Source organism: Saimiri boliviensis, chromosome 1 (assembly GCF_048565385.1).
Source record: "Saimiri boliviensis isolate mSaiBol1 chromosome 1, mSaiBol1.pri, whole genome shotgun sequence".
Lineage (NCBI taxonomy): Eukaryota > Metazoa > Chordata > Mammalia > Primates > Cebidae > Saimiri > Saimiri boliviensis.
The window spans coordinates 174,411,994-174,423,015 of record NC_133449.1 but is presented as its reverse complement, the minus strand read 5'-3'; the positions used below and the strand labels follow the sequence as shown (position 1 = coordinate 174,423,015).

Sequence of the window (11,022 nt, the reverse complement as noted above, 5' to 3'; positions counted from 1 at the left end):
ATTTATAAATGGGCTGGACTTGAATTCCTGGGCTCAAGCAATCATTCTGCCTCCACCTTCAGAGTAGCTGGGACTACAAGCCTGTGCTAATGCACCTGGCTCTGTTTTTGTCTTTTTGTTACAAAATCAGTATGTCTCATTCTGTCATTATAACTTTAGATTTTTTCCCATTTTGATGGAGGTAAAATTCATACATGTATAATTCACTATTTTAGCCATTTAAAAATGTATACAATTCAGTGGTTTTGTTACATTCACAATGTTGTGCAACCATCACCACCAACTAGTTTTCAAATCACCCCAAACAAACCCTGTACTTGTGAGCATCGCCCTCCTCCTCCATCCACCTCTTCCTCCCTGGCAACCCCCAATCTATTTCCTGTCTCAACAGATTGGCCTATTCTGGGCAATTCATATAAATGGATTCATATAATATGCAGCCTCCTTTCATTTCACGTATTTTTAAGGTTCATCTGTATTGCAGCATGTATCAGTATTTATTTTTATTTATTTATTTATTTGAGATGGAATCTCTCTTTGTCACCCAGGCTGGAGTGCATTGGTACGATCCTGGCTCACTGAAACTGCCAGTTCCCGAGTTCAAGCGATTCTCTTGCCTCAGCCTCCTGAGTGGCTGGGATTACAGGCACCCACCACCATGCCCAGATAATTTTTTGTATTTTCAGTAGAGACTGGGTTTTACCATTTTGGCCAGGCTGGTCTCGAACTCCAGACCTCAGGCAATCCACCTGCCTCAGCCTCCCAAAGTGCTGTGATTAGAGGCATGAGCCACCATGCCCAGCCCAAACTTTTTTTTTTTTTAATGTTGACTTTCAACTGCATGACCTGGTCTCAGCACTGTAGCTCAGAAGCCCCAGGAGGTCGGGTTCACACCCTTAGGGCTGGGACTTTCTGAGCCCTAAGGATGAGAATCTAAGTTCCAAGATGAGTGGAGGGCTTCCCTGAAGGGACCAAGGAAATCACTGTGGTAGAAACAATAGGAGGCAAGAGGTCAGTGGTGGGGAGGGGAGGGGAGGGGAGAGAGGGGCCTGGGGCTGGATCGGAGGGTTTTGGGTGGGAGGAGAAGAGAGGAGAGGGAAAAATTCTTCTCCAGGACGGGTGTTCCCCCATGCTCAAACCTGTGGGTTTCCCCTCAGTAGAGCAGGGTCCCTGAAAGCAGCAGCTGTCATAGGAAGATATGATGGAAGAAGCTTCTCCTAGTAGTTTCTAGAACCTGAAGATGAGAGCCTTTAATCGGACACAGGCATTCCCAGTATGCCAGGGAGGTACAAGCGCTTAGTTGGTTAATGAGGGGTCCCAGCCAATGGTCCCAGGCCCTGGAAGGCAGTCAGGCTGTCTTGCAAGAAGGGTGGTCTTGGACTAGGGTAGACAAACTTGCACAATCACACTGGAGTTGGTCAGATGGGCTCCATAGTGGCCAGCCCAGAACTCTGTATCCTGGCCCCAGTGTTTGAAAGACACAAAGCAGACACCCATCTTGATGTTGGAGAACACATGGGTGACCTATAGGCAGAGGAAGGGCCCAGCCCCATTATGCCACAGCCTCCTCGCCAAAGTTGATGTTAGGGCCTTCTGGCAGATGGTTATTTTCCAAGGATGGCTATAAAATCTCCTATGGGGCACATGTTCTTCTAGAATCTTGTAGAATCTTCCACTCCCCTCATCAAAAAGTGGAATCTGGGTGGTGCAGTGTGGCTCATGCCTGTAATCCAGCACTTTGGGAGGTGGAGGCAGGTGGCTCACTTGAGGCCAGGAGTTTGAGACCAGTCTGGCCAACATGGCAAAACCCCGTCTCTACCAAAAATAATAAAAAAAAAATAGCCAGGTGTGGTGGCACATGCCTGTAGTCCCAGCTACTCAGGAGGCTGAGGCAGGAGAATTACTTGAACCCAGGAGACGGAGGTTGTAGTGAGCTGAGATCATGCCACTGCACTCCAGCCTGGATGACAGAGTGAGACTCCATCTCAAAAAAAAAAAAGGTGGTGGGGAATCTAATTATCTTCCCCATGAATCTAGGTGGGTTTGCTTGTCACCAAGAATGTGGTGAAAATGATATGGAGTGACTTTTGCCAAGTGACTTCCAAGTCTAGGTCAGAAGAAGCAACGGAGCTTCTACCTGTTTCTCTAGAATCCTCTTCCCCAAGCAAACACATAAGCATTCTGACTGTGTGGGAGCCACCATGCTGTGAGGAAGCCCAAAGTAGCCCAAGCAGAGAGATCCCATGGAGAAGCTCTGAGACTAAATGAAAGAAGAGATGCTTCCCAGCCACCAACTGCTGCACACACACCACCCACCACCCTGCCCTGCAGCTCCAGACTTCATCAGAATGTCACTATCCGAACCTTGAGAGGCAGAAGCCAGAACCACCCAGGTGAGCCCACACAGAAACCACAAGAGGTAGTCAAAGGACTGTCATTGATTTTAGGCCACTAGGTTTTGGGGTGATTTGTTTAGCAGCAATAGGTCATCACAGGCCCCCAACATCCTTTCCCCAACCCCCATCAGAGACTCACGTGAAGGTAGACATTGTTGTTCCACCAGGGGATGGGATCAGGCACAGCAGAGAATTCATCTAGAACAGTCTGGTTGGCATCTAGAAGTTGGACAAGGAGTTGATACATACAGCCACTGTCGTGTTGGGCTCCCCACCTGTGGGAGGAGGGAGGCCTTGAAGGCTGGGCTTGCCACCCCATCTCTTTGGGTGTCTGCCTACCTAGTCCTTCCTGCCTTGTCCAAATGCCCTCCCCATGTACACAAATCCTCTAAAGGGACTCCTGGGAGGTGATCTCTGGACCCTTGAATGTGTTGTGTCAGACAGGACTATCTTTGATGGGGACCCAGGGGGTACTGGATAGTCTACCAATGTGATTTAGGGCAGGGGCTAGCCACACTCATAGAGATGGCCTCAGGGAGGGGGCTGGCCCCTCCAGAAAGACCCACAATGTGACTTACGGTGGGGGCTGGGAGTCAGGGAACATCAGTGGACCTGGATGCCAAGATTAACCACATGGGCCTTTGATCAATTCATCATGCCTATGTGATGAACCCAAGAAACACTCTGGACATGGAGGCTCAAGTGAACTCTGTTGGTCAACAAAATGCCATGCATCTTGTCACACATCAGTGCCAGCACGATAACATGTCCTGATGCCATGGCAGAAGGACAGCAGAAGCTCTGTGTCTGACATTTCCCCTGGATGCTACTCTATGCCCTTCTTTTCTTGGATGATTTTAATCTATCATTTCCCTGTAATAAACCGGAAGTGTTTAGTAGTTTTCTATGAGTTTTCCAATGAATTACTGAATTGTGAAGGTGGTTTTGGAAGTCCCCAAAAACTTGCAGTTGGTGGAGTTGTAGAGATGGGGTTTTGCCATGTCACCCAGGCTGGTCTTGAACTCCTGGACTCAGGCGATCTTCCCATCTGTGCCTCCCAGAGTGCTGGGATTACAGGCATAAGCCACCATACACAGCCAGATTTTGTTTTTAATTATCACTCATCAAATGACATAATATGTTTGTGTTGTTCTGACATACTGTTTCAGAAGTGAGGATGGTGTTAGGGATTCCATCCCTGAACTTTGTAGTGAGCTTGAAACTTCTCACAAATATTGATGCCTGGCCAGGCATGGTGGCTCACCCCTGTAATCCCAGCACTTTGGGAAGCTGAGGCGGATCACTTGAGATCAGGAGTTCAAGATCAGCTTTGCCAACATAGTGAAACCCCATCTCTACTAAAAATACAACAATTAGCCAGTCATGGTGGCAGGTGCCTATAATCCCATCTATTCAGTAGAGGCCCAGGCAGGAGAATTGCTTGAACACGGGAGGCTGAGGTTGCAGTGAGCCGAGATTGCTCCATTGCACTGTAGCCTGGGTGGCAGAGGGAGACCCTGTCTCAAAAACAAAAACCAAGCAAACAAACAAACAAAAAATATTGATGCCTGGCTCTCACACTCAGACACTCAGATTTAATTGGTATGAATGGTGCCTGAGCATTGTGTTTATGTGTGTTTTGACTGAGTCTTGCTCTGTCACCCAGGCTGGAGTGTAGTGGTGTGATCTTGGCTCACCACACCCTCCACTTCTTGTGTCCTGGTTCAAGCATTCTCCTGCCTCAGCGTCCTGAATAGCTGGGATTACAGGCATGTGCCACCACGCCCAGCTAATTTTTGTATTTTCAGTAGAGACGGGGTTTCACCATGTTGGCCAGGCTGGTCTTGAACTCCTGACCTTGTGATCCACCCGCCTTGGCCTCCCAAAGTGCTGGGATTATAGGCATAAGCCACTACACCTGGCCAGCATTGTGTGTTTTAAAAGCTACCTTTATGATGTGCAGCAAAATTTGGAAACCGCTGATTATTACAATCAAATAGTACACCATTGACCAAAACAACACAAATATGTTACAGAGTTTGATGAGTAATAATTAAAAACAAAATTCTGGCCAGGCATGGTGGCTCACAACTGTAATCCCAGAACTTTGGGAGGCAGAGGTGGGAGGATTGCTTGAGTCCAGGAGTTCAAGACCAGCTTGAGTGACATGGCAAAACCCATCTCTACAAAAAATATATGGCCAGGTGCGGTGGCTCACACCTGTAATCCCAGAACTTTGGGAGGTTGAGGCGAGCAGATCACCTAAGGTCAGGAGTTCGAGACCAGCCCGGGCAACATGGCAAAACTCTGTCTCTACTAAAAACACAAAAATTAGCCAGCCGTGGTGGTGCATGCCTGTAATCCCAGCTACTTGGGAGGCTGAGGCAGAAGAATCATTTGAACCCGGGAAGCGGAGGCTGCAGTGAGCTGAGATGGCACCATTGTACTCCTGCCTGGGCGACAAGTGAAACTCCATCTCAAAAGAAAAAACAAGAAAAAAAAACCACAAACATTTAAAAATTAGACAAGCATGGTGGTGGTACACTTGTAGTCCCAGTTACTCAGGAGGCTGAGGTAGGAGGATCGCTTGAGGCAAGGTGGTGGAGGTTGCAGTGAGCCGAGATCATGCCACTGTACTCCAGCCTGGGTGAAAGAGCAAGACTCTATCTCAAAAAAAAAAAAAAAAAAAAAAAAAAAAAAAAAAATTCTTATTGGAGATATATCTCTTAATGAGATGGAGTTTGGGGGCAAAGTTATAAATGTGAATTTGCTGGCCAGGTGCAGTTGCTCATGCCTGTAATCTCGGCACTTTGAGAGGCCAAGGTGGGTGGATCACCTGAGGTCAGCAGTTTGGGACCAGCCTGAACAACATGGTGAAACCCAATCTCTACTAAAAATACAAAAATCAGTGGGGTGTGGTGGTACACACCTGTAATCCCAGCTACTCAGGAGGCTGAGGCAGGAGAATCACTTGAACCCAGGAGGCAGAGGTTGCAGTGAGCTGAGATTGCACTGTTGCACCCAGCCTGGGCCACCAAGAGAGACTACCTCAAAAAAAAAAAAAAAAAAAAAATTTGCTAAAGATCAAAATTTCCAATGGCCATTTTGCCTGGTTCCCCAGTAGTCCTTACATCTGGGGACCACACACCACAGTGAGGGGCTTTTTTCCTGTAAAACTAGAGAAGGGGGATACTGAGAAAGAGACTAGGGAAGGAGAACCATATGATGCTTCCCACACAGATGTAATCTATAGCAGATTAATTTTATAATAGGGGGCAGATGGCTGTGGTGGACCTGGAATTTGACTCCCATAAAACCATCTGGGTCATAAATCCCCTGGAAAGTCTTCATGCACCCCAGATGCAAGATCATCACTAAAGGGACAAGCTCTGGAGTCTGTTGAGTCGGGGCCTTATGCCAGGTTCTGCCAAGCTCAGGCTGTATGGCCAGGGCAAGTCATCTGGCCCCCAACATTTTTCTTCCAGAGATGCAATCTTACTCTGTCACCCACACTGGAGAGCAATGGTGTCACCTCAGCTCACCGTAACCTCCATCTGCCATGTTCAAGAGATTCTCCTGCCTTGGCCTCTGGAGTAGCTGGGATTACAGGCACACACCACCATACCTGGCTAATTTTTTGTATTTTTAGTAGAGATGGATTTCACCATGTTGGTCAGGCTGGTCTTGAATACCTGACCTCAAGTGATCTGCCCACCTTGGCCTTCCAGAGTGCTGGGATTACAGGTATGAGCAACGGTGCCCAGCCTGTCATCTCCCCTTTCCTAACCTCTCAGTTTCCTGCAAAGCTCTGAATGATCTGAAGGCCTGAAATACACCTTCCCCCAGGATCGAGGTTCAAAAAAGATGCTCGCATTTATAAAGTACTTGTTATGTGCTTGCCATGTAATAATTGTCTTTGCAAGAGCCCTATCTTATAAACAGAGGAAACAGAGGTTATGCTGTGACATGCCCAAGGCCACAAAGCCACAGAGCTAGGGTTTGAATCTGGGAGGTCTGGCTCCAGAATCTAGGCTCTTAGCCAACTTTGCTATTTTCTCCTCCTAAGGCAAGGAACATCTCAATCATTCACAGACAAGACTGAGCTGGGCCCAAGGCCTCTGTATTGGATCTCATCTTCTGCTTTCCAATCTATATCCCTTTGGGCATGAGTAGAAAGGCTCAGGGTGTGTACTCTGCTAATTACAAAAACTGTGAGTGTGGCTGTCACTTCACCTCCCTGAACTTCAGTTTTTCTTTTTCTTTTTTTTCCGAGACTGAGTCTCACTGTCACCCAGGCTGGAGTGCAGTGGCACAATCTTGGCCCACCACAACCTCTGCCTCCTGGGTTCAAGCGATTCTCCTGCCTCAGCCTCCCAAGTATCTGAAACTACAGGTGCGCACTATCACACCTGGCTAATTTTTTTTTTGTATTTTTAGTAGAGACGAGGTTTCTATGTTGGCTGGGCTGGTCTCGATCTCCTGACCTCAAGTGATTTGCCTGCCTCAGCCTCCCAAAGTTCTGGGATTATAGGTGAGAGCCACCATGGCCGGCCTGAACTTCAGATTTTTTTTATCTATAAGGAGGGGTTAGGAGGCCTAAATTAAGTCACCCCTAAAATGGTCATGTGACATGAAGTCAGTGCTTAGCAAGGGGCTATTTTAATCATCACACTCACCAGTCAGAGACACAAATCTCAATCCTGCCACTATCCAGCAGTTCTGGCCACAGAGCTTCCTCCACTAGGTCCAAGATCTGCTTCTTGCAACACCAGCTGGGAATGGAGACAGGGTAATAAGAACAGGCAGGCCTTTCTCAGCAACTGGCCGTACCTTTGGATAGCAGGGGCATTCACCTGAATGAAGTCACGAAGCATGTCTGAGAAGGGGCCCCACGAACGGTTGTCCTGTTTTCCTCTACCACCCAGTCGTCCCCACCATGCTGCACCATACACTTTCGGAGGCCTTCTGTGACATAAAAAAAGGCTAGTACCCAAGTTCCAGTCCCCTGCCTTTAGGCTCCTAGTGAGACTCCGCCCCTAGCCCCTCCCATGGGCTCCTAGTGCAGCTGGCTTTCCCGGCCCTTCCCACTGAGGCCCTGCCCCCGTCCCCTCTCATCAGCTCACGGCAAAGCTCTGCTCCTCTGACCCGTCTCACCTATTTGCAGCAAAGCCCCGCGCCTCCAGCCCCTCTATCTGGCTCCCAGAGCTGCCTCCGCCCACAGGTTCCCAGTGAAGCCCTGCCCCACCAGCCCTGCACCCTGCCTACGAATGCTCCCTCGCCGCTCCGACTCCTCCCATCAGCTCCCAATGCTGCCTCGCCCCTGCTACTCCTCCCACCCGTCCCAGTGCGGCCCGGCCCCTCTACCGCTCCCAGCACCCTGGACCACCTCTTCTGGGATCCCACCTTGGCCGCAGGGGTTGCGAATAGGTAGCGTCCGATGGGTCTGAGCGCGCAGAAGCGGCCCAGCGGGCAGGGCCTTGTGTTGCGGGCGGGCGAGCTGCAGCAGCGCGCGGCCGGTGGCGCTGTGGTCCCGGGTCAAGATCAGCAGCCGCAGGGCCTGACTGTCCACCAGGTCTCGCCAGCCCTGGCACACTTGGCGGCAGCGCCCCAGCAGCGTGCGCGGGGGGACTTGGCTCAGCACCACCAAAAGCAGCTCCGGGGCATTTGGCTCAGGTCCAGCGCCCCTTCGGGTTCCGGTTCCGGCTCCGGCGCGCGGGGGGAACCGGGCAGCCAGGCACCTGGAGGCTGAGGCGCCCATGATGCCCCCGCCAGGCCCGGCTGTGGCTGCGGGTGAGGAAGGGTCAGGGCGTCAGGGACCAGCTGCCTCCGCCTGCCCTGCCTCTGCCAGTCGCATCCCTACCTTCACCACCCCTGGGCCCCGTTCCCAGGTACCCATCCCCCAGCCCGTCCTTGATAGCACTGATATCCCGGAGACCCCGCGGTCTGTGTGTATGTCCCGAATTGCATGCTATCAGCCCCCCTCGCCCCCACAAACACCCCAACCCAAGTCCTACCCCGGGGCCTGGCGGCGCTCCTCGCCGGGAAGCCGCAAGCTCCCCACACCCCTCTGCAAGCTTTTTACTCGCCGGCTCCTCCCCTCTTACTAGCCAGCTTGACCCACCCCTGCATCCTCCTTCTTACTGGCCAGCCCCTCCCACCTACTCCTTCCCGGTCTGGAGACCCAACCTGCTTCCCGCGATGGGGCCAGTCCCTCCGGGATCCAGGGGAGCCGTCCTCTCCAGCCCGCCTCTTGAAATGTTCCTAATTCGTTAGCGGCAGATGCCTGGCTCCTAACAACCGTTGTTATTTTGGTCCGGCTTCTGGGTGGGAGGCCTCATATCCGCTAACGCATTAAAAATTTTCCATCTCCTTTAAGGTCGGGCATGATTATCTTCGTTTCACAGGAGAAAACAGCCTCCGGCTGCTAAAAATGAGTGCCACAACCAATCATAACACTAGCCAACTTTTATGGACGGTTTTACTGCCATCCAGGATGGCAGCTCCATGAAGTAGGTGCCATTATGCCTCCACTTCACAGGTGAGAAAACAGACCGGCAGAGGCCAAGTGACTTGCCTATGACCACCGGCCAGTAAGGATTTGAATCCAGCCAGCCTAGCTCCAGAATTCCTGATTTCAGCTTCTACATCAGCTCTGTCCAATAAAAACACAATTGTGGCTGGGTGTGGAACACATGCCTGTAATCCCAGCACTTTTGGGGGCCAAGGCGAGTGGATCGCTTGAGATTAGGGGTTCAAGACCAGCCTGGCCAACATGGTGAAACCCATCTCCACTAAGAATACAAAAATTAGCTGGGTGCGGTGGCAGGTGCCTGCAATCCCAACTAATTTGGAGGCTCAGGCAGGAGAATCGCTTGAACCTGGGAGGCTGAGGTTGCAGTGAGCAGAGATTGTACCGCTGCACTCCAGCCTGTGCAAGAGAGTGAGACTCTGTCTCAATAAACAGAAAAAATAATTATGAAAGTTGATTATATGAATTGGATCCTTCTTGTCATACTCAACTAAAACAAAGTTGAGAGGCCAGGGGGAAAGAAACGCTCAGGGCAGATACCATTTGCCCCAAGAATGTGATTCTCTGCAGGGCTGGCTGTTAAAACTGCCAGGTGTAACCTGGAACCAGTCTAACTGGTACTGAAACAACCTGCTGTGACTCTAAGACTAGTTTTACCATCTGCTGTCACTTACCAATCAGAACTTGCCAGCTCCCCAAAACTATGAACTTTCTTGCAAAACAATACCTAACATTTCTGTTTCTTATTTAAAAAAAAAAAAAAAAAAAAAAAAAAAAAAAAAAAACCTCTAACCTCTTTGTTCTTTGAAAATACTGAAGACCACGTGGTCTGTGTGCATGCCTCAAATTTCAATTATTACTTTACAAATAAAACATATATATATATTTTTGAGACACAGCGAAGACTCTGTCTCCCAGGCTGGAGGTCAGTGGTGCGATCTCGGCTCACTGCAACCTCTGCCTCTTTGGTTCAAGCGATTCTCATGCCTCAGCCTCCCCAGTAGCTGAGATTACAGGTGTGCACCATCATGCAGGCTAATTTTTGTATTTTTAGTAGAGAGGGGGTTTCACCACGTTGGCCAGGCTGGTCTAAACTCCTGACCTCAGATGATCTGCCCGCCTTGGCCTCCCGAAGTATGGGGATCACAGGCGTGAGCCACTGCACCCAGCCCAAGTAAAACATTTTAAATTTTGAGATTTGTCTCTATACCTCTATATTTTATTTGGCTTTGCATAATGTGAGCCATATACATAATTTAAAACATCAACAAACAAAACCAGACATAGATTATTCCCCACAAAGAACTTAACCTTCTAGAGCAGGCATCCCCAAACTTTTTACACAGGGGGCCAGTTCACTGTCCCTCAGACCGTTGGAGGGCCGCCACATACTGTGCTCCTCTCACTGACCGCCAATGAAAGAGGTGCCCCTTCCTGAAGTGCGTCGGGGGACTGGATAAATGGCCTCAGGGGGCCGGATTCGGCCTGCAGGCCGTAGTTTGGGGATGGGACGCCTGTTCTAGAGGGGGAGACATGATAAACAGTTGCATAATGAGCAAATTACATAGTATCAAGGAAATAATTAAAAATAAAGCCTCCAGGTCAGGTACAATGGCTCAGGCCTGTAATCCCAGCACTTTGGGAGGCTGACAGGGGCAGATCATTTGAGGTCAGGAATTCAAGACCAGCTTGCCTAACATGGTGAAACCCTGTCTCTATTAAAAATACAAAAATTAGCCAGGCATGGTGGCACATGCCTGTGATCCCAGCTACTTGGGAAGCTGAGACATGAAAATCACTTCAACACAGGAGGCAGAAGTTGCAGTAAGCTGAGATCTCACCATCACGCTCCAGCCTAGGTGACAGAGTAAGATGCCATCTTAAATAAATAAATTAAATAAATAAAACCTCTTTTTGACCTTCTAAGAATTCTCTCCGCAAATGCAGAAAAGAATTAAATGGGGCCCAGCATGGAGGCTCACATCTGTAATCCCAGCACTTTGGGAGGCCGAGGCAGGAGGTTCCCTTGAGCCCAGGAGTTTGAGACCAGCCCTGGCAACACAGTGAGACCCTGTCTCTACAAAAAATTTAAAAAGT

General features: G+C 49.7%; 1 pseudogene; it reads right to left on the bottom strand.

The window, feature by feature from the left end:
- Nucleotides 1–25: 25 nt before the first annotated feature.
- On the bottom strand, nucleotides 26–8,487 carry LOC101046771 (F-box only protein 27-like; annotated as a pseudogene).
- Between the last annotated feature and the right edge of the window lie 2,535 nt (nucleotides 8,488–11,022).